This window comes from Callithrix jacchus, chromosome 7 (assembly GCF_049354715.1).
Source record: "Callithrix jacchus isolate 240 chromosome 7, calJac240_pri, whole genome shotgun sequence".
NCBI classification, from domain to species: Eukaryota; Metazoa; Chordata; class Mammalia; order Primates; family Cebidae; genus Callithrix; species Callithrix jacchus.
This window is the reverse complement of record NC_133508.1, coordinates 42569326-42591839: the sequence shown is the minus strand read 5'-3', so window position 1 is coordinate 42591839 and position 22514 is coordinate 42569326. Positions and strand designations below refer to the sequence as shown.

General features: G+C 54.0%; 1 protein-coding gene across 5 annotated transcripts in view; it reads right to left on the bottom strand.

The window, feature by feature from the left end:
* AJAP1 (adherens junctions associated protein 1) overlaps nt 1-22514 on the bottom strand; it is a 144168-nt gene that overhangs the window by 60343 nt on the left and 61311 nt on the right. The window lies entirely within an intron of this gene.

Genomic DNA, 22514 nt, shown 5'->3' with positions numbered 1-22514 from the left:
GAGCCAAGCCCTAGGGTGTTCTGCTACCTCCCCAGCCCCAGTAGAAAGGGGTCGGGGGGTGGCCACATTGTTGGGTGGGGACAGAAAATCCCACAAAGATTCTTGAGGCAGAAATAAGCATTTTTACAGTTTCTTAATTTTCCTCAATGCAAACAGATTCTGAAATGCCCTGCTGGGCAGAGAAGAGTCCAGAAATCCTATTTTCATTCATCTGTGGGGAGTTTGGACCACACGAGGCCATAGCCAGAAGTCCAGGCTGGGATGTCTATTTGGAGACGCAGCTCCTCCAGGGATCTCCCGAGAACGTCAGGGGAAAGGGACAAAACCGCTCCAATTTTTGAAGCTGGCTGCAACTTACTGAGCCTTCTCTCACCTCCCTGGTCTGGAGAGCTGAGCGGGGCCCCGTGTGGAAGACCATCTCCATTGTACCAAGGAGCCCACTGAGGCTCGGGGCTCTGCGGCTCACCCCAGGTCTCACAGAAAGGCCGTGGATTCACCCTCACTCCCTCACTCCCGGGCTCCTGCAAAGTGGCTCTCACCTGCCTGCTCGGGAACAGTGGGGCCTGGAACGGGGGACACTCTTCTTGACAGTAACTTACAGCACTGAGAGGCTGTCGGTAGGCAGAGTGCAATTCTAGGGTCCCCTTAGGAGCCCAAGCTGAGCCTCTGGGGCTCAGGGGACTGAGGGACAGCCAGCAGACCATGTGAGGGGAGGGGCCCAAGGTGGGAGGGCAGAGCCACAGGGCGGGGCAGCTTTGGGGTGAGCTCTCCAGCATCCACGTACAATTTCTCCCTTTCCCTTCCCCATAGGTGCGGCCTTGCCTAGGTGGGCCCATGTGACACCCCAGCCATGCCAGGTCTTAGGAGAATGGTGGCATTAGGGATGTGAAACCTGCCTGGCCTCCTCACTACAGCAGGCTGGAGGGAGGGTCCTAGCAACAGCCGCTCCCTTCTCAGTCTCTTCTGGGGAAGGAAGAGGAGAAAGCGGCCGTGCCCTATCCCCACATCTGGGGCTCTTTGGGCAGGAGGGGCTGGCTGAAAGGCGTTCCCTGTAGGAATGTTCAGAGCCCTAAGGCAATGTGTCCCTGTACCTCCAATGCAGCCTCTCCCCAGAGCACATCCTGCTGGCACTCAGAAAGGGGGCTCCCAGGGTGTGGGGCACAGGCTTCCGTCTCCCCAGTCTGTCCCTAAGGCTGCAGACTTTATCAGAAGGATAGGCTTCCGGGCCACCCAGGGGTCTCCAAGGGAAGGGCAGCATGGTAAAGAGGGCTGCAGGTGACGGCCCGGCCCCTCTCCATGAGTGTGGTGTGGGCTCCCAGCCTCCCAGGACCCACCTGAGCTGCAGGGCGGGGATGGAAGGGCAGGAGCGATTCTTCTAGGCACTGAGCTTGGCTTGAACTTTTCTCCAAAAATGGCTGGGAAACAGCGGTGGCCCTGTGTGCTTCTCCAGCCTCGATCCTAGGCAGGCTGGAGCCCGGAGCCCAGGCCTGTCCACACCTCTGCGTACAGCATCCTGCGTTGGAATGAACCAGCTCTGCTGGGGACCCTGTGTGTTACCAGCTCAGACTTCAGGTCACAGGCCCTAAAACCACCTGCTTCTCCCTCCTTCTCAAGCTGTCCCCGTAACTCCTGCAGGCCGAGGAAGCCCCAAAGTCCTTGGCCTTCTTACCTGTCAGACACAACGTTCACAACTTTCTGAAGTCTCTGGGGGCCATTAGAAAAGTGAAGAGCTGGGGATCTGCCTGCAGCTGCCCGGCAGTGACATCTTGAAGGAGACCGAGCAAATGTCAGCTCTTCAGTTACTTTAAAAAACACAATCAGGCTGGGCGTGGTAGCTCACACCTATAATCCCAGCACTTTGTGAGGCTGAGGCAGGTGGATCACTTGAAGTCAAGAGTTAGAGACCAGTCTGGTCGACATGGTGAAACCCCGTCTCTACTAAAAATACAAAATTAGCCAGGCATGGTGGCGGGTGCCTGTGATCCCAGCTACTCAGGAGGCTGAGGCAGGAGAATTGCTTGAACTTGGGAGGCGGAGGTTGCAATAAGCAGAGATCGTGCCACTGCACTCCAGCCTGGGTGACAGAGCAAGACTCCTCAAAAATAAATAAATAAATAAATAAACAATAGAAACAAAAACCAAATGTTCTCACGGTGAAAGCATTTTCAATCTCCTTTTAAGTTGAGAAGTTGAGCCTATAAGTGAGATTAAGAGGACATACCCAAAAGGGGCAGGGACATATTTTTGTGATTAGAGGAAAGAAGGGCTGCAGGCAAAGTTTGATCCAGCCAAACAGGGGATGAGAACACTGGAGCACTGACTGCGGGAAAGGCCAGGCCTGAGCATTGCTTGAGATGTCTGTTCAGTGCCCCTCTGGGTATCCAACTCCATGCTGCACTCACAGGAGCTTGAGAAATGCAGGTCCAGACAGGGCCTTGGTGTGGCACAACGCGAAAGGACAGACATGGCTGGTGTTTTCCTCCTGGGGAACACGGGTCCTATCCCCAGGCTTCTGGCTTTTAAAAGGCGGCCTGGGGTGGACAATGCCTTTGCTAGGGCGGAGGTGCAGCCCCGCAGAGGTTCCTGATATCCGGGCTAGCAGTAGACCCCTTGAGCCTTCCAGGAATGAATCCCACCAGCACCAGCTTCAGCAGAGGCAATGGCTTGTGTTGTTCCTTTTCCTGAAAATTTGTAAAAATGAGAGGGATCGCGAGGAAGGCAGGCGCTCCCCCAGCAGCCACTTCTCTGGGCTCCAGGCTGGATGAGCTGCAGATTCAGCCCGGCTCTGGAACAGCTGTGCCGAGCCGCTCTGCCTGGAATTCTGTTTCCGTGTCTGTGTGCTATTTTTTTCCCCAGGAGCCAAAGTTAACAATAAAATCTAAGTTTACAACACACCTTGGCTACAAACGCAGCAGCAAGCTTGTTTGCTCCCTGTCTCCTCCTCTAATAGGATGTTAAATAAACCACCAGCAGTCAAAGAAATCTTCCGGAAACTTCCATTCTCGTAGGTGTGGAATCTGCCGGGTGCACAGGCAGTGCCTATATATCTGGCAGAGCTCCCTGCAGACCTCTTCCAGAATGCCATGTTTCTTTTTTTTTTTTTTTTGAGACAGAGTCTCGCTCTGTTGCCAGGCGCCAGGCTGGAGTGCAGTGGCACAATCTCAGCTCACTGCAACCTCCGCCACCCGGGTTCAAGCAATTCTCCTGCCTCAGCCTCCCGAGTAGCTGGGACTACAGACGCACACCACCACGCCCACCTAATTTTTATAGTTTTAGTAGAGACAGGGTTTCACCATACTGGCCAGGATGGTCTCGATCTCTTGACCTTGTGATCCGCCTGCCTCGGCCTCCCAAAGTGCTGGGATTACAGGCTTGAGCCACCGCGCCCAGCCAATGCCATGTTTCTTTAAGGTGTCCTTCTTCTGGGGTTGCATGCGGGTCCTTGCGTGGGGGTTTTGCTTAACAATAGGGACTAGAAGGAAGAGAGGGTACTTTTGGGGCTGAAGTTTTTCCCTCCAAAAGATGCTGGAGTCCTGAGGCACAGGCTTGTGAATGATCTTGTTTGGAAGATGATCTTAGCAAGTGTGGTTCAGGAGCTCCTCCTGGGTGATCAGGATGGCCCCTAAATCCAAGGACAAGTACTATGGGTTGAATTATGCACCCCCATAAATTATGTACCCCCCAATGCGCTGAAGTCCTAACCTCCACTACCCGTGAAATGTGACCTTATTTGGAGATAAGGCCTTGAAAGAAACAATCAGGTTAAAATAAGGCAGTTGGGGCTGGGCATAGTGGCTCACGTCTGTAATCCCAGCACTTCGGGAGGCAAAGGAGGGGGTGGATCACCTGAGCTTGGGAGTTCGAGACCAGCCTGACCAACACAGAGAAACCCTGTCTCTACTAAACACACAAAATTAACTGGGCATGGTGGTGGGCGCCTGTAATCCAGCTACTCGGGAGGCTGAAGCAGAATTGCCTGAACCTGGCAGGCAGAGGTTGCAGTGAGCTGAGATTGTGAAATTGCACTCCAGCTTGGGCAACAAGAGTGAGACTCTGTCTCAAAAAAAAAAAAAAAATGAGGCAATTAGGGTGGTCCCTCACCCAATACGACTTCTGTCCTTATAAAAGGGGGAGCTTTGGACAGACACGCACGAAGGAAAGCTGATGGGAAGACTCAGGGTGGAGAGTGTCTCTACGTCAAGGAAGCCATCAGGGCACCAGAGCTGGAGACAGGACAGATTCCCAAGCCCCAGAAGGAGCCAGCCCTGCCTCCACCCTGGTCTCGCCCTGGTTTCCTCCAGACTGGAAGGCTGGCGCACTTCGACGATCAACTGTCAGCAGAGTCTCACCCCGTGTAGCCTGAGGTCACCCTGTAGGCACAGCTCAGAGCCCAGGAGCCAAAAACCTAGCCCACCAGGAAGGGCCAGGGCACAGAAGCATGTGGGGCAGCAGTTCCAGGCCTCACAGGGCAGCTCTGCACCAGCCAGCCGACCCCAGGCCCCAGGTCTGCACTTGCAAGAGGAGTGGCACCCACGGGGCTCGGGCCCTGCCCAGTGCCTCCTTCACTCTGACCTGCACCCTTCCCGCAAGAAAGGGAGGTACATCATCTGCATCCTGGGCTGTAAGGCTGTGCCTGCTTATTCATTCACTGTGGATGCTGGGTAGGCTGTGGGAAGTTGAGACGGCTGAGTTTATTAATTAATAATCTGTCTCTTGGTGTTGATGTATAATTCATTTCAATGATTTTTTTTCCAGGATGTATCAGAAGACTGACTGGGCTCTGAGCTCGCCAGGGCTGGAATGAGTAGGAGGGCAGTGGGCAGCGTCGTCAGGGTCTGCAGGCCCCACTGGGTCTCAGGGGTTCACGCAGACATGGACATGCAGTCTGGTGGCTGGCCCAGGGCGGGTGGAGCCCGTGAGTGCACACGTGCAGGGCAACAGGAGGCTGGTTTCAGTAGGGAGCAGTGACAGAGAGCTCATCAATAGGGGGCCAGGCTGAGCGAGCCCCAGGCCCAAGGTAGAGGAAAACTCGACTAACCAAAAAAGCCAATGTCGTATCCTCTGAGGAGCTGGGGCCCAGCTATCAGCGGCCCAAGACAGAAATTTCTGGCAAGTTGCAAAATGACCTTTTGCTGCAGAGGGACCCCTGGGCTGTGCAGTTGTGTCTGAGGGTCTGTCCTGCTCTTTCTGTCTTTCCACGGAGTGCAGGGTTATTCAGGAGCTGCCTCCACGTACACAGCCCACCCTGGAGCAGGCCAGGCCCCGTGGTGACAGCAAGAGCAGACTGTGACAGCTGCTCATGTGCCTATAAGGCGTTAGTCACTCAGATGCCAACCCCAACCCCGAGGCTGGGTGGGAGCGCACAGGTGCACTTGGCTGTGGCTGGGTGGGAATGCACAGGTGCACTGGGCTGTGGCTGGGTGGGAACGCACAGGTGCACTTGCCTGTGGCTGGGTGGGAACGCACAGGAGGACTTGGCTGTGGCTGGGTGGGAACGCACAGGTGCACTTGCCTGTGGCTGGGTGGGAACGCACAGGTGCACTTGGCTGTGGCAGTGGGAGCGCATTCCTCATGCCTGGACTCCAGGGACAAAGGGAGTTTGGATTAACCCCCCCCCCCCCCAGTATGCCATCAGAAGGGGCCTGTGCTCAGCCAGGGTCTGCTGGTGCCCAGGCTCCTCTCCCAGCTGCCACAGGCCGTGCCCCCTCAGCTTCTACACTCCGCCCCACTGCCTGTGACCTCGCCCCACTGCCTGTGACCTCGGTTTCCCTGTGCATCCACCCATTCCCTCACAAACCCTCCCTGGCTCCAGGCTCTACTAATTGTCTTTGCCAAGTAGCAAACGACCACAAACTCAGTGGCTGAGACAACCCCTGTTAGTGATCTCTGGTTCTGTGGGCAGGAGTCTGACTACGGCTTCACTGGGCCCTCTGCTCAAGGTCCCACAGGGAATGGAAGGGACCCAGGGCCCCGCTGTTCAGAGGCTGCGTGTATCCCCTACAGTTGGGCTGTGCTGTCACCTGGAAGCTCAGCTAGAGAAGTTTCCACTCCACGCTTATTCCGGGCGTTGGCAGGATTCATTTCCTTGTGGCTGAAGGACTGAGGGCTAGGCCTCCTGATGGTTGTGGGTGGAGCCGCCCTCACTTCCTGGACACCCACTAGGCCCTGCCACATGGGCCCCTCCAGGCCAGCAGTATGGAGCCTTAAATGACTAAGCATGGGAGAGTCTCATCACCTCTGCTGCAGCCATGGGATACGGGCCCCACCCACACTCCAGGGCAGGGGATTCTACAGAGATGAAAATGCCAGCAGGTGGGCACCCCAGGGCCACCTCAGAGTCTTCCAGGCACCCGGGTCCTGTGTCAGGGCCGTGGTCCTCAGCAGCATGGTCCCTCTCTGCTGCCCAGGGCTGAGAATATGGTTGTAGAGACAGACCTGCAGGTCAAGGACATCAGTGACCAAGTCCTGGAGGCACAGACAGGGTCAGGCAGCACAACCAGAGGGGCCCGGACACACGTGGTTCGACAGTAAATGCCATTTAGGAGAGACATTAGCTTTCTCTGCACCGTTCCCTGAAGGAGAGGACGGGAGGTAAGCACCATGGACTGGGGCCCCTGAAATACAGTTGGGGGAGGGCCGGGAGCCCTCCATACTCCTGGGGCTCCAGAGAGGGATAGAGGCCACGCTGCTCTGAAGTTCCGAGGCTCCCCTGCTCCCTGCTCCCGGTGGGGCCGGGAGCCCTCCACACTCCCGGGGCTCCAGAGGGGGCCAGAGGCTACGCCGCTCTGAGGTTCTGAGGCTCCTTCCGGCCTCCCCTGCTGCCCACTGGGCTGCAAAGGTGCAGCCTGCATCTCCTGCAGTTCACCTGTCCGAGCTTGGTACCTGGCACACTGACAGCGTGTGTGCCCCAGCTCTGAGCCCATGACTCACGGCAGAACAGATGTAACTCAAACTGCGAAGCAATGGCAACACGCTGCCACGGGTGGCACGCTGTCGGCGGGGCGGGGCGGGGGGGGCTCGCTCCTGGGGCTCTCACACAGGGATCTGCATCCCCCAGAAGCCACAGTGAGAACACTGAGAGGAAAAAAGCCTGGCCCTCAGCTTCCCCCAGGCCCACGCCTCTGCCTCTCGGACACTCTTCCCTGCCTGTTTTCTGTCCTGTTTCACCAGACACGAAGGCAGCCCCATCCCCCAGGGACCCAGGAGACCAGGCCAGGTTCAGCATCTGGCCATGCAGCGCAGGCCTCCGGCTCTCGGCAGCTGTTCCTCTGCCTCCCAGACCCACGTGCTGAAGACAGGGCCTCTGAAGGCAGCTTCCTGGACCCCTTCTGCCTGAATCAGGGTTTCTGGACAGTGGGGACCAGAAATGTACTTTTAAAACCAATTTGCCAGGTGACTGTCACCTCACTAAGGTCACACAGTGGGTGCTGAGGCTTCAAAACTCACCTTCTCTGGGGGGACAGAACCTGACCTCTTCCTCCTGCCCAGATACCCCTTCCAGATCTCCTCCAAGCTCCCAGATTTGCTGCCATCCCAGGAGAACCTGTGTCCCCAAGAAACCTCCCATTCCCCACAACTCCTGGAAGCAGACACCGCTCACCCCACTGGACTCTTGGGGTCAGTTCTTCCCTAAATTGTGCCATTAGTCAAGCATTGTCCCCCTAAATAGCGGATGAGGTTGGAATGCCACATGCACAGACCCCGGCCACTGTGAGTTTGCAATACGGCCTCCCAGGTGGCACCCTCCACAACACCCTGTTACAAGCATGGCAGCCTGAAGGGATTCAGGGCCCGCCCCTTTGCCCAGCTGTCTCCATTCCTACGGGCAGGTGGGGGGATGGTGATGGAGCTCCATTTCCTCTCCCACCCCGAGAGGACTCCAGGTCTCCTGGGACCCTCTGCTTCATCCCAGGCGATGCAGTCTCCCAGTGCGCACGGCCCTTGGAGGTGGGGAGGTGTTATGGGTTGAGCTGTGGCCTCCAAAACTGTGTGTGTTGAAGCTCTACCCCCTAGTGTGACTGCATTTGGAGATAGAGCCTTTAAAGAAGTAATTAAAGTTAAATGAGGTCATTAGGGTGGACTCTAATCCTTGCTGACTGGTGTCCTTACAGAGGAGGAGATGAGGACACAGACACGCAGAGGGACGACCATGTGAGGACAAGGCAGGAGAGGGGCTGCGGGAGGAGCCAGGCAGCTGACACCTTGACCTCAGGCTCTGGCCTCCAGGGTGGTGGAGGACACATTTGGACTGGAGTGCTTTGCTATGGCAGCACAGGACACCGGCACAGGAAGCCCCAGTTCCACTGGCTGAGCAAACCCCGCCACCTGAGGAATGAGCTGGTGGCCTCTAGGGTGACATATGGACATTCTGAGTCCTTTCCTGGCCTCAGGCCCCTTTTGAAGGGGAGGCAGGTGTGAACAGGGAGTCCACGTACCTAGTCAACACGTACTTTGATCATCTGTCACAAGCAAACCCTGGCCAGGCACCAGGGGGACCGTGACCACAGCTCTGTCCGTGAGCTCCACGGGGCATCCATGGGGCATGGGAGGACGAGGGATTCTTAGCCGAGTATCCCAGACGGCCCACCCCCGCCATGTCCCTCCCCACTACACCAGAGTCAGTGCCACTGGAGCAGCCACTTAACCTGATGCACATCTGCCTCTTCCAGGGACCCTGAAACTCTCTTTCCTGCCTGCTGGGCAGGAGGTCGCTTTGCTACTCCTCTGCCTGGGTCAGAGGGTCTTGCTGCAGGCCGCTGTCTGCATCCAACGCCCAGGGACCAGCAAGCCTTGGAGGAGCTGACGCCCCTGGCACTCCCAGCTCCCTGGACCCTGAGGGCTGGCAGGCAGCTTCACTGCTTACTCTAGGCACAAGCGTGGGCAGTCCAGAGCCAGCCAGTGTGTCCCAGCCAGGCCCACCCGTGTCAGGCCAGCATTTGCAGCCCAGCTTTGTGTCTGGAGCAGGAGGGGAGGGTGCTCGTGGAGAACTGTACCCCCCTCACTGTGGGCATCAGTGACTTTTAAAAGCACAGCACATTGTCGCCCTGGCTCTTCTTTTCATTTCTTCTTTCTCTTTCAGCAAAGATTGCAAGGTCTGCGTGGCTTTCAGCACTTAGGAACCCACTGCCTGCAGCAGTCGCGAAGCCCAGAAGTTGCATTTTAAAACACTGTTCGGACAATGGCTATGGAGCTGGCAGTGGGTCAGGGAGGGTTCTGGGACCAGGGGCACAGCAGGCATAGGACCTGAGGCCGGGAGGTTTTGTGGCTGCCCCTCGAGGAGTCCCGGGCTGGTGACGGCCTGTGGAAAGCACCGTGCAGGCAGATGACACTGGCGGTTATTGATGTTGGCAAGGGGCTGGGGAGGGGCAGGCAGGCCCACCTCTGGGCAAGTGAAGGTGACCGGTACATGAGGGACACCATGGCAAATGCCAGTCGATGAAGACAGACCATGCAGGGAGGTCCCAGGGGCTTCAGAGAAAAGAGAGCTGAACATGGGAGTACAGGGTGGTGACCTCTTCTGTGACATGGTGAGGATCTCCAGCCCACGACCAGGTGAGGGGCCATAGGTGGGAGCAGGTATGCCACCAAGGCCAGAGGGGACAGAAATGGGCACAGAACCTTGCACATCTGGGGACACACGTCCTCCCACAGTTCACGTTTGAAGGTAGGGAGCGCCTGACTCCTCTGCCGGGGCAGGCTCCCAACCTCATTCCCTGCCCCTGGCCCACTGGCCTCCCTGTGTTACTCCCACACCCACCTCATCCTCCCAGGAGTCCTCATACTTGTACGGGCAGCCCCAGGAGGTCCCGGCCCCACCTCCTCCCCTGGCCACCTCCTCCTTTCCAGTCAGACATCGCTCAAATGGCCCCCTCCATGAGCCTTCCTTGGCCTGGCTGCCATCAGCACCCCCGCCCGTGGTTCCGCCTGGCCTCCGCAGGTGCCACGGTCACCACATGTGACTTCTGTGTGTACCTGCTCCTGTCCACCGGCCCTGGGAGGCTGCCCAGCAAGGGTGGGGGCCATGTCGGTTTAGCTCTCATGAAATTTCAGTCCTCCAATTATCACTGATTCTCATAAGGGAAAAGGAGGAAAGGTTGACCTTCAGGTGAAACACAGAACTTAGAAACCAGCCTTCTCTGGAGCGCCTCTTGAGGGCTCTACAGCAAGCTTGGCTCGTCGTCACGACCCGTGCACAGACACCAGCCTCCCACAACACACATCAGGCTGGTTCTCATCCCTGAAAGGCTTGGCTTCTGCACTGTCCCCGCCACATCGTCCGTTTCCATTCTCTACTGGGTCATTCGCATCGGCAGACAGACATGCCCGAATATTCCCATGATACAAAATCAAAACGAAACGGAACACTCGAAGTCCTCATCCAACTCTGTCATCCTCCAGCTACAGCTTCCCTCTTCCCAAACCCCTGCAGAGCAAAACTCCTCAAAATACTCAGTTCCACCAGCTGCACCTGCGCCTTGCCCCCATCGCCCTTGCAGGACTCTCCCCTTGCCAAGTCTCCAGTGGCCTCTACCTCACAGAACTGGCCTCTCTCTGCCTCCGGGAGCTCTGCCATGAGGGCCCCTCCCTGCCCTGCGGACAGCTTCCTCCTGCAGCCTCCTCCTGGTTGGCTCTTCCTCCTCACCCCCAACCGAGCCCTCATTTCCCCTCTTGCAGTCCCTGCTTAGTCCAAGTGGTCCCCACCGTCCTCACGGCCTTCCTGACCCTCCGCACACCGAGGCTCCCCTGAGCTTCTACTCCAGGCTGCGCCAGCCTTCAAGTGGCAGACACAGGAATCCAAGGAGTGCCCACTGGCGCTCCACCAGATGGCTGCCAAGGCAGCTCATGTGACATGGGTGAAGGTCCCACCACAAGGGCTTCTTCCAATCCAAGGGGGCTGCTCCCCAGCTTCTGCCTCTCAATTAAATGCACCCCTTTCAGCCAAAGAGCATTGCTGAGACCAAAACCTCAGGGACCCTGTAGATGGTTCTCGCCCTCACTCCACAGCCAATGATCTTGTGGGGCTTGCGTCTCACCTCTCCACAAGCCATCATGCCCCATCTGGCCCCATCGCCTCCTGTCTTCCCCCTAGAATGCCCTCAGAGAGAAGCCAGTACCTCCTGACCAGATCACACCTCTCTTCAGTGTATCCCGTGACCCCCAGCATACTCAGAAGGAACCCCAAATCCTCACAGCAGCCCCCAGGCCTCCTGGAACCTTGCCCCAGCCCAACTCTCTGGCCTGCCCAACCCAACTCGCCATGACTTGCCTTTCCCAGCACACTGGGCCTGGGCGTAACCATTCTGGGTGATATAGGCGGGCCCTAAATCCAATGACAAGTGTCCTTAGAAGACAGACACGTGGCAACAGCCATGTGGAGATGCTGCTAGAGACTGAGTGATGAGATCACAAGCCAAGCAAGGAGCACCTGGAGCTGCCAGGAGCTGAAAGAGGCCCTGGAGGTGACGCGTTACAGCATATGTTACAGCAGACCCTGGAAGCACAGACTCAGATGAAGGCTGGGCCTTCCGCATACAAGAGGCATGTGGACACGTAGGACGAGGCTCGTGCTGAGTGAAAGGCTGCCTTCAGATGGTCTAGGATGAGACCAGGCGTTCCTCACATTCACAGAATGAGGCAGGATGGACGCGGCAGGTCCTGCTGTGCACAGGACAGGTGTGCAGCCCGCAGGGGCTCTGCTCTGTGAACTCCCACCCAGCCCAATGCTCAGTCCTGCTAACCAACACGCTTGGAGCCCATAGGGCCTCCTCCGCCCGGCATAGGAACCTGGGGTTCTGGGGTACCTGGCTGGAATACACACTGATGTTCCCAAGCATGGAACCACCGAGTAGATCCACAGAAAACCGTGTGCAATATATTTGTCCCAAACATCTCTGGGGGTTGTTCATCATTTTGGAGAGTCACCTGCCCTCAACATGACACAACTGTTCCAGCTGGTGTGGCAGACGCCTTTCCAGTGGCCCTATGCAGAGGCCAGCCTCTGACCGCCTCAGCACATGTGCAGATAAAATGCTGTATATGTGCCCATCAGCACCGGGCCCCTAGAGTGGAGAGGGGCTGGGTGCTTACATGCACATATACAGCATTCTACCCCACATCACTCTCCTTTCCATGTCCTCCTCAGCACAGTTAGGACACCAGGCCAAGCTTTTAAAACACAGATTGTGTGTTCTACGTGAGGTGCGTTGACAGTGTGTAAAGGGAGTGTCACAAAATCCATCACACACTGGGGCACCGGCTCTGCAAGGGTTAGGAGAGTCTGATGTTGCTTCATTCTCCCTTTAGCCATCGTCACCCAACCCAAGATTCCCCCGCTGCCCCATCACGCAGCCTCTCCTCTTCCTCCCTGCCACAGACAGCACCAATTTTCTCCTTGGAGAGGTGGGAATAAGTGACAAGGACCCAAGGGAGGTCTCAGGAGTTGGCCTTGGTCTCAGGACACATCCTCTTGGATCCAGACCCCAAACTCAGGGCACCCTGATGCTTCGGGCAGCAGAAATGTGTGGTGGGAGGGTCCCCAAGCCCCAAAGAGCCCCCATAGAATCACGGAAAGTGCCACGGTCCTGCAGTCGGGAGAGCTGGGTCCTGCCCCACTCCCCACTCACAGTGCCGGGGCCTCTTAGCTCAGACCCCTCCTTCCCCTGCCCAGGGTGCTTTGGAGAACAAGGAGTCCAGCACCTGCTGGGCAAACTGTAAAGTGCTTTCCCAGCTACGTAAAGGGAGGAGTGTGTGCAACTGTAAAGTGCTCTCCCAGGTATGCAAAGGGAGGAGCGTGTGCAACTGTAAAGTGCTCTCCCAGGTATGCAAAGGGAGGAGCGTGTGCAACTGTAAAGTGCTCTCCCAGGTATGCAAAGGGAGGAGCGTGTGCAACTGTAAAGTGCTCCCCCAGGTATGCAAAGGGAGGAGCGTGTGCAACTGTAAAGTGCTCTCCCAGGTATGCAAAGGGAGGAGCGTGTGCAACTGTAAAGTGCTCTCCCAGGTATGCAAAGGGAGGAGCGTGTGCAACTGTAAAGTGCTCTCCCAGGTATGCAAAGGGAGGAGCGTGTGCAACTGTAAAGTGCTCTCCCAGGTATGCAAAGGGAGGAGCGTTTGCAACTGTAAAGTGCTCTCCCAGGTATGCAAAGGGAGGAGCGTGTGCAACTGTAAAGTGCTCTCCCAGGTATGCAAAGGGAGGAGCGTGTGCAACTGTAAAGTGCTCTCCCAGGTATGCAAAGGGAGGAGCGTGTGCAACTGTAAAGTGCTCTCCCAGGTATGCAAAGGGAGGAGCGTGTGCAACTGTAAAGTGCTCTCCCAGGTATGCAAAGGGAGGAGCGTGTGCAACTGTAAAGTGCTCTCCCAGGTATGTAAAGGGAGGAGGGTGTGCAACTGTAAAGTGCTCTCCCAGGTATGCAAAGGGAGGAGCGTGTGCAACTGTAAAGTGCTCTCCCAGGTATGCAAAGGGAGGAGCGTGTGCAACTGTAAAGTGCTCTCCCAGGTATGTAAAGGGAGGAGGGTGTGCAACTGTAAAGTGCTCTCCCAGGTATGCAAAGGGAGGAGCGTGTGCAACTGTAAAGTGCTCTCCCAGGTATGCAAAGGGAGGAGCGTGTGCAACTGTAAAGTGCTCTCCCAGGTATGCAAAGGGAGGAGCGTGTGCAACTGTAAAGTGCTCTCCCAGGTATGCAAAGGGAGGAGCGTGTGCAACTGTAAAGTGCTCTCCCAGGTATGCAAAGGGAGGAGCGTGTGCAACTGTAAAGTGCTCTCCCAGGTATGCAAAGGGAGGAGCGTGTGCAACTGTAAAGTGCTCTCCCAGGTATGTAAAGGGAGGAGGGTGTGCAACTGTAAAGTGCTCTCCCAGGTATGCAAAGGGAGGAGCGTGTGCAACTGTAAAGTGCTCTCCCAGGTATGCAAAGGGAGGAGCGTGTGCAACTGTAAAGTGCTCTCCCAGGTATGCAAAGGGAGGAGCGTGTGCAACTGTAAAGTGCTCTCCCAGGTATGCAAAGGGAGGAGCGTGTGCAACTGTAAAGTGCTCTCCCAGGTATGCAAAGGGAAGAGCGTGTGCAACTGTAAAGTGCTCTCCCAGGTATGCAAAGGGAGGAGCGTGTGCAACTGTAAAGTGCTCTCCCAGGTATGTAAAGGGAAGAGCATGTGCAACTGTAAAGTGCTCTCCCAGGTATGTAGAGCAGAGTCCGGAGAGAGGCAAGCCCGATCCCTTGCAAAGGCAATGGTGCTGGCTCTAGCCCCCATCTCTGTGCCCCCCATCCCCTCCTTGGGGCTCACACAAACCATGCCTCAGGGTGTTGACCTGGCACATTGAAGCGGCCAGGCTGAGGGCTTCCTGGGGTAGGTCTGACCCTCATGGTGAGAACTGTGGCCTTCCAGGGCAGAGAAAGATCATGATCTGGACAGAATCGCACTGAGCAGGCAGCCACACAACCTGACTGACTGCAGAAGACGATATGGAAGGCCACAGGAAGCAAATGACATGTTTCCCACCACAAACACCATTCGATTACCCTGGCACAGCTACCAGTGAGGTGGGCTTTGTGCGTATTTTAAGACGTGACTCAACCTGACTCAACTGGAGGGGCCGGCATGCTCACTATGGCGTTCGGCTTCCCACATGGGCTGGGATGGTCCAGTCTCACAGCGACCTTGTCAGAAATTGCTTCCCCATTTTGCAGGCAAAGATTCAGAGGACCATGGGGTCACAAGGTGGAGGCAAGGACAGCTGCAGCCACAGCCTAGGTCCACCTTGGCCAAGGAGGGCACTCTCTCTGCTGGCACCAGCTTCAAACCTAACGTGTCCCATCCATTGGTCACCTCTGGGGGGAGATTTTCAGCTCCTCTGTTCCTTTAACAAACTTGGCTTCCCTCGTGCTGAAAGAACCTTCTGGAAAGGGAAGCTTTTTCCCTTCTATTTTGCATCGATCACACCCTTACAACAGACTGCAAGGTGGACAGAGGCGAGATTCACTGCATGACATTGAACCATGTAGAGAGCAGGGACCCGAAGCCTGTCTTCACGTCTAACCACGCGGCACATTGGTCTATCCCGTGTTTGCCTGCCTCTGAATTTGTCTGAGTCTCCGGGACTGAGTGTCAGCGACCACCTGGGGAGCCCTCAAGCGTCGCTTGGAACTCATCTGCTGCAAAGGTGAGGCTGATGCTTTTTCTACAGGCAGGATTCACATGGCACCCTTTCAAGCTAGACATCCATGGCGCGGGCCACTCCTGGGCAGAGGTCGGGCAGAGGGTTCCGCCTCTGGAGAAGGATGACTTGTCATCCCAAAGTGGAAGCTTCAAATGGAGCCCACAGTCATAGGTCCCACCTGGCCCGCAGCCTGCCTGTGTACATAGACCACTGAGCTCACTGCTGGGTCCCCAAGGGCAGCTGGCTGTGGACGCTGGCAGGGAGGGAAGGGGCGTGCTCTCCAGTGTTCTTCTTTCACTGATGGCAAGTCGGAAAAGAGGGTCCTCTAAAACCATCGTTCCACCTCCTTGCAGAAGGAATTCCAGGACTTGCCCATTCTTAGGACAATGCAGAGCTAGGGGAGGAAGCTGAGGGGTCATCTTACTCAGCCTCTGTTCCAGAGGCCAAGAAACTCAGCTGCGGGGGATGGCGGGGGAGGTGGAGGCCGGGCCTGGCTCCCTCCACAGTCCAGGCTTGCAGAAGCTCTGCCTTCTCCATCTCAGCCCCCCACACCTCCCCAAGGTGGGCTCTTCCTGTGCCTCCCCTCCTCACCCCAGGGCTCGGCTCCAGAAAACCTGTTACGGCTCCATCTCCTTCCAATCTCTATCGCCAGAGTAACAACCAGGCGACTGATGAAGCTGTGGCTTGGTGAGACTTCCTCCACCGTCCTTACCTGTCATTTCTCTCTTGTGCAAGGATATATCTTTATCTGTCATGCTTTCCCAACTGGTTATCTTAAACTCCTTGAAAAGAGGAGGCGGGGCCATGGTTTGCATCTCCTCGCTCCTCTCCTACCCTGAGGGGCGGCATTTACTGTCAACAAAGTACAGAGTTGATGGTTCACTGAGTAACTGATCAAGAAGCCAGACATTCTAAAACTGGTCCTTGTAACACAGTAAAACAAAAAGTCTGGAAATGGCATTCTGTCTAACATTTAATCTCAATACTCAGAATCATTCCCGAGAGCGGATGGAAATCATGAATTCAATCCACTATATATCAAACAGATTTGCTATCAATCCAGGGCTTAGTGACATTCATGATGTAAGGAAAGGCATATCCTGTAAGGGTGTGTTTCGCTCAGCTGCCGGCTACCCGAGTTGTCAGTGACCCATTCCCTTAAAGGAGACTGGTTTCCAGGTAGAGAGGCTGTTCATTAAAGCCTTCCTCTTCTTGCTGGAAACTCCTGAACAAGCCAACAAGTCCAGGCAGCTCTCCAGGGCCTGGTGAAGGAAGATAGTGTTGAGCCCAGCAGCTCTCCCGTAGAAAGTGCCTTAGGATGGACCAGGAGTGGTGGTTCACGCTTGTAATCCCAGCACTTTGGGAGGCCAAAGTGGACGAATCAGGAGGTCAGGAGTTCAAGACTAGCCTAGCCAACATAGTGAAACGCTGTCTCTATTAAAAATACAAAAAAAAAAAAATATTAGCCAGCTGTGGTGGTGTGTGCCTATAATCCAGCTACTCAGGAGGTTGAGGCAGGAGAATCACTTGGACCCGGGAGGCAGTGGTTGGAGTCAGCAGAGATCATGCCACTGCACTCCACCCTGGGCCACAGTGCAAGTCTCTGCCTAAACAAAAAAAAAAAAAAAGAAAAAAGAAAGAAAAGAAAACGTCTTAGGATGGGCATGACAAACCTTCCCATCCCTAGCATGCTCATAGAGGGAGAAGGAGGCCCTAGGGAATGAAGAGGCTTAAGAAGGGCTAAATGCAGTAAGTTGAGGCCAGGGTCACTGGGGAGAGAAATGTACAGAGGCCTGCAACACAGTCATGTCCAGAAGTATTGCAGGCTGGACTTCCATAAGTTGGAGCACATGTATCCATCTGGCATGAGCACAGGTTTGCTTAGCAAAAGCAGAGAGAATGCTCTAAGAGGCTGACTGGGTCCAGTGAGCCGTCAGCCAGCACAGGACCTCGAGCATAGGCCACCCCCGAGAACCACAGCATGCAGGGTTTGCCATGCTGCATCCATTTGGAAGATTCCAGTCAAGACCCTAAAGCCCAGCCTCGCTGTCTACAGAGTTTAGGATCTTTTGTAGCGCTCCAAGCACTCATTTGCTCTTTGATTCTCTTACCCCAATTAAGCCACTCAGAACTTTTGAAGTTCATGAGTCATTTGCTTCAGATATCTTTAAATTAAGAACAGATTCACTTCCCTGGTAACAAACACCCAGCAACTTAATTAAAAGGGGCTCAGCATTTAAACCACCACCGAGGCTTTACAACAAAGGGGAAGAGAACGTCTCTCACTGTGACATCTGCTCATTTTCTTCCAGTCCAATCCTGGCATTTAGAAAATATTTCACTGTTGTGAGGCTTGCTCCCGAGGTTGGCTGGCCCGCCTTGATGCTTAGGTCAGCTGACTGCTGGGGTGTGGAGGAAATGACACCAGCATGTCACCCATGCTTACAGAGGGACACACCTAAAGGACGCAGAAGCCCCCCCCACCTCCACTCCCACTTGGTGACAAGGTGAAGGCAAACTTGGAAATCATCCTTGGAAATGCGTGAGTGAATTCCAAGGTAAAACTTGCTAGGCCAGACTTGGATGACATCTAAGCCATCTCACCCTTGAGCTGCTGGAAGTCACGAATACATGGCTGATTGAACAGAGGCAAACCCCGAATGATGATAGGAACCTAGAGGATTTCAGGGCCCCTCCTGGGTGGCGAGCTGTCTGAGAGACAGAACATGAGCTGGGGAAAGCGGCAGAATGGTCTGAGCAGGTGGGAAAGTCTTGGGGCCAGGTGCAGGAATGCAGGGTATAAGAAGGTAAGCTTCAGGAAGCCTCCCCTGAGCACTAGCTGCATAGCAGGCACTCCTGCCCCAGGCATTCCCACAGTGGTCGTATTCAGAAACCCAAAACAGTTGGCTTAAACTTCCCACAAGTTTGCTTTACATGTTTTAAGACAAAAGCTCAAAGAATGACTTTTTGTTTTTCTCCCAGGAGACTCTGTGATCCCAGATTCGAAATGTGACCAGCAAGAAATCTGTCACAGGGGATGGGGCCTCACTGTGGGGAGCCTCCCCCCAACCCTGGCCTCAAGTGAACTTCTGACTCATCTGACAGTCACACTCTGCCAGTGCTCACATGAGGCCGGAGCTCAATGCCTCCATGAACCTGCACCAGGTGACGTTCCACCCCAAGAGGATCCTGGCTACTGGCATCTACACCTCAGCACAGAGTGCCAAGGCCAGGGACATGGCTGCAGGAACTCATCAAATGAGCCCTCAATAGAGCAACAAAGCTGGTGGCAGCAAATCAGCATAATGGTAACCATCATCATCATCACCACAATTATCATCATCATTGTTGCTACCATCAGCATCATCATCACCATCTCCATCATCATCATCTCTCTATCATCATCATCACCATTTCCACAATTACCATCATTATCACCATCATCATCAATACCAACATCATCACCATCATCATCATCTCCATCATCAGCATCTCCATCACCATCATCTCCATCATCATCTATCATCATCATCACCATTTCGACCATTACCATCATTATCACCATCGTTATCAATACCAACATCATCTCTATCACCATCAGCTCCATCATCATCTCACTATCATCATCATCACCATTGCGACCATTACCATCATTATCACCATCATCAACAATACCAACATCATCACCATCATCATCAATACCAACATCATCACCATCATCATCATCTCCATCATCATCATCTCCATCACCATAATCTCCATCACCATCATCTCCATCATCATCTATCATCATCATCACCATTTCGACCATTACCATTATTATCACCATCATCATCAATACCAACATCATCACCATCATCATCATCTCCATCATCATCTATCATCATCATCACCATTTCAACCATTACCATTATTATCACCATCGTTATCAATACCAACATCATTTCTATCACCATCAGCTCCATCATCATCTCACTATCATCATCATCACCATTTCGACCATTACCGTGATTATCACCATCGTCATCAATATCAACATCATCACCATCATCCCCATCATCAGCATCTCCATCACCATCATCTCCATCATCATCTATCATCATCATCACCATTTCGACCATTACCATCATTATCACCATTGTCATCAATACCAACATCATCTCTATCATCATCAGCTCCATCATCATCTCTCTATCATCACCATCACCATTTCGACCATTACCATCATTATCACCAACATCATCAATACCAACATCATCACCATCATCTCCATCATCATCATCTCCATCATCTCACTATCATCAGCATCATCACCATTTCGACCATTACCATCATCACCATCATCAATACCAACATCATCACCATCATCATCATCTCCATGTCCATCATCATCCTCATCATCACTGTCACCACCATCGTTGCCATCAACATCACCATCATCATCACCATGACCATCCTTATATATACACATCCTTATATATACAGCAGCAGGCACATACTGAGCACTGCTATGTGCCAGGCACTGAGTACTTGGCATGCTCTGTCTCACTGAATCTTTACAACATTATGATATGGTTAACTCTATCCCTCCCACTGGCACAGAGAGGATAAGCAAGTTGCCCAGATTTACACAGTGATCATGAGCTGAAGCCAGGAATCTGAAGGCAGGCAGTGGGACTCTTAACCATTACCCTGAAACTCAAAGAGATTTCCCAATTGCTTTATATGCAGGGTGAATCTTGAAAGGGACCCCTTTAATCAAAAATTCCATCAGCTATGTCAAGTAATGACACTTCCTGAGAAATTTCAGAGTGCCCCAAATCACTAGCCACCTGTCTTCTCTGTGCCTAGCAATACTTGTGCTATAGACAGATAGAAAAATAGGACATGTCCCTTCTAAATATTTCTCTGCAGAGCAAAAATAAAATTTACACATTCCCAAATGTGATACCAAGGTTCCCTTTTTGGACAGGTAAAACTCACTTAATGGAGGTTTCATGCACCTCCTACTACTCCAGTTTCAAATTTTGGGGTGCTCCATGGCAAAGCAGGCTGTGTCTGAGATGATAAGACTCCCAAGTCCCTGGCAAACTGTTCTGCCTCTGAGATGGGCAACCCTGTCATCCTCAGGCCACTCTTGCTGGGTATAAAAACAATGGATGAGTATGGAGAATTGTTCGGTGCCAGGTGTTGCTCCTCTAAACTCTCACAGCAATCGCTTAGGAAAAATATTTCTAAGCCTCAATTCTGCTGGTGAAGGAAAGGAAATCAGAAGAGAAGAGACCTTTTCCAGGGGCAACACGGTGACATGCAACAGAGCCCAGATTCTCGCCCAGATCTTCAGTCTTGAGGCACCTGCTAACTAAGTACAGCAATGCATGGCCTCCCAGGTTGCAGCTCTGGAATCCCCGAGATCACTCCTGCTGTCTTAGGTGTCTGAGGAGTGTGAGTAGTGTCTACGCTCCACCAACTCTTGGGGGCCCAGGTCTACATCTGAAGACTGCCAAGGCAAGGGGGTGCCAGGGAGTTCAGCCCTCTGTCCCACCACTCCTTCCATCCAGGGAAGCTTAAACAGTTGTTTTATTCCCCCCCTTCCCAAATCCCCTTTACCTGGGGCTCCAGAAAAGGAGATGATGCAGCCTGTTCTCAGTAGCCTAAGCAAAGAGCTCACCTCCTGCATCACCAGACGGTTCTTCCTAGTGTCTAACCTAAATTGCTCCTGCTCTAGTCTAATTCATTTACATGGTACCCGCTGAGCTATGAGGAACCCAGTTAGGGGAATCATCCCCACATTTCCTCTTGTCCCTTTGCCCAGGCCTGGAATCTCACGACCGCGGCCCAGCCGTGACGAGCGCTACTGTAAACCACCTGCTCCCTTCCCCGCAGCCAGTGTCTCTTTCCAGAACTCACATTTCTCTGCATTAGAAGCAAACACACATATTTTCCTCTTTTTAGATTTGTTTTGCTAAACAAATTAATCTAGCACCAGATTATATTATGAAGAACCATAAATCGTTTCCAAGATAAGCATCTGTCGAGAAGGATTAGCAACCTCCGATGTACTATGAATTAATTTGCTAAGCCTATAACGCTGTCCCGGGTGTTTAACTTTAGTAATAACAAACGTAATTTGGAATAAATGGGAACTTGTCTCCTCATCCACGTCTATATAGTAAGTGACGTACACAGAGGAGGTGACACTAAGGGAGCGTAGCATGAAATCCTATTATAATGATGGCTGCTGAGTTTACGGAGCTAAAAACCAACGCTTTGTAAACTGCTCGCAGGCACCTAACGGTGCGAGATGAACCGCAGGCCCTGCATGTCCATGGATTCCCAAAGAGGCTGCGTGGGAGGTAGCAGGTGCAGGGCCTCCGGAGCCTCTTCTTCCAGAGCCTCTCCCAAGCCCACAGCCTCCACCTCCAGGCACAGCCTCCGGCATCCGCAGGGAGCTTGGGCTGTGCTTCCATAGAAACACTGCTCTCTAGGGAAGAGGAGCTCAGAATAAAAAGCGCAGGTTCTGTTGTCCAGGTGAAGGAAGAAAGTAGGTCACCGGCTGAAGGACAAAAGCCGCCCACCCCAGGAAAACCTGTCCAACGACTGCCTGGTGCCTGCCTGCCTGCCTGAGATGAGGAGGAACCCAGGCCAGGACGCAGCCTAGCGAGGACGCAGAGGGCCTGGCTGCCTGCCGTGCTGGCCGCCTACAGGTGAACTCCAAAGAGCAGTTTTCTTCCCTCCCCTGGATTCTGCAGAGGCCTGGGTGGGTCCCACGGAGCCCACAAGCCCAAGGGTGTGAAAAGTGACAGGTGAGGAGGCCACAGGGTGTCCTGTGCCTTTTGCACTGACACCCTGAAACCTGCATCGGATTTTACAGTTAGCAAATGCTGCTGTTTGTCTAGAATGTGCATGCACAGATCTGAGTTGTGAACTTCTGAGCCAGCCTGGCACATTGGGCTGTGCCAGTTAACAAGGCAGAGAAAACTGGAGGGAGGTGAGGGTGACAGGGGGCCCGGGGTGCTGAGCTCTCCCCCACAGGCCTGACTTGAAGCCTGATGACATCAGTGCAGGCTGCCAGTTCAGGGACAAGGCTTCCTTTCCAAGGGTGACTCCTTTCAAAGCAAATGCACAGGACCATGTACAGGAGGAAAATAAATAACAACAGAACTGCACAGAAGGAGATATCCAAAGCCAGCGACCCGTGTGCTTCCACAGGCAGCCAGGGCAACAGCAGCAGGGAGCCAGAGCCCTTTCCAAAGCCTGCGTTCTCATCTCCAGCCTCCCAACACCCTCCTCACACATCCCCAGGGAGCAGAACGCTGCCACCTGAATCACTGTCTGAGAAGCTTCTGTTAACACCGCTGGAAGT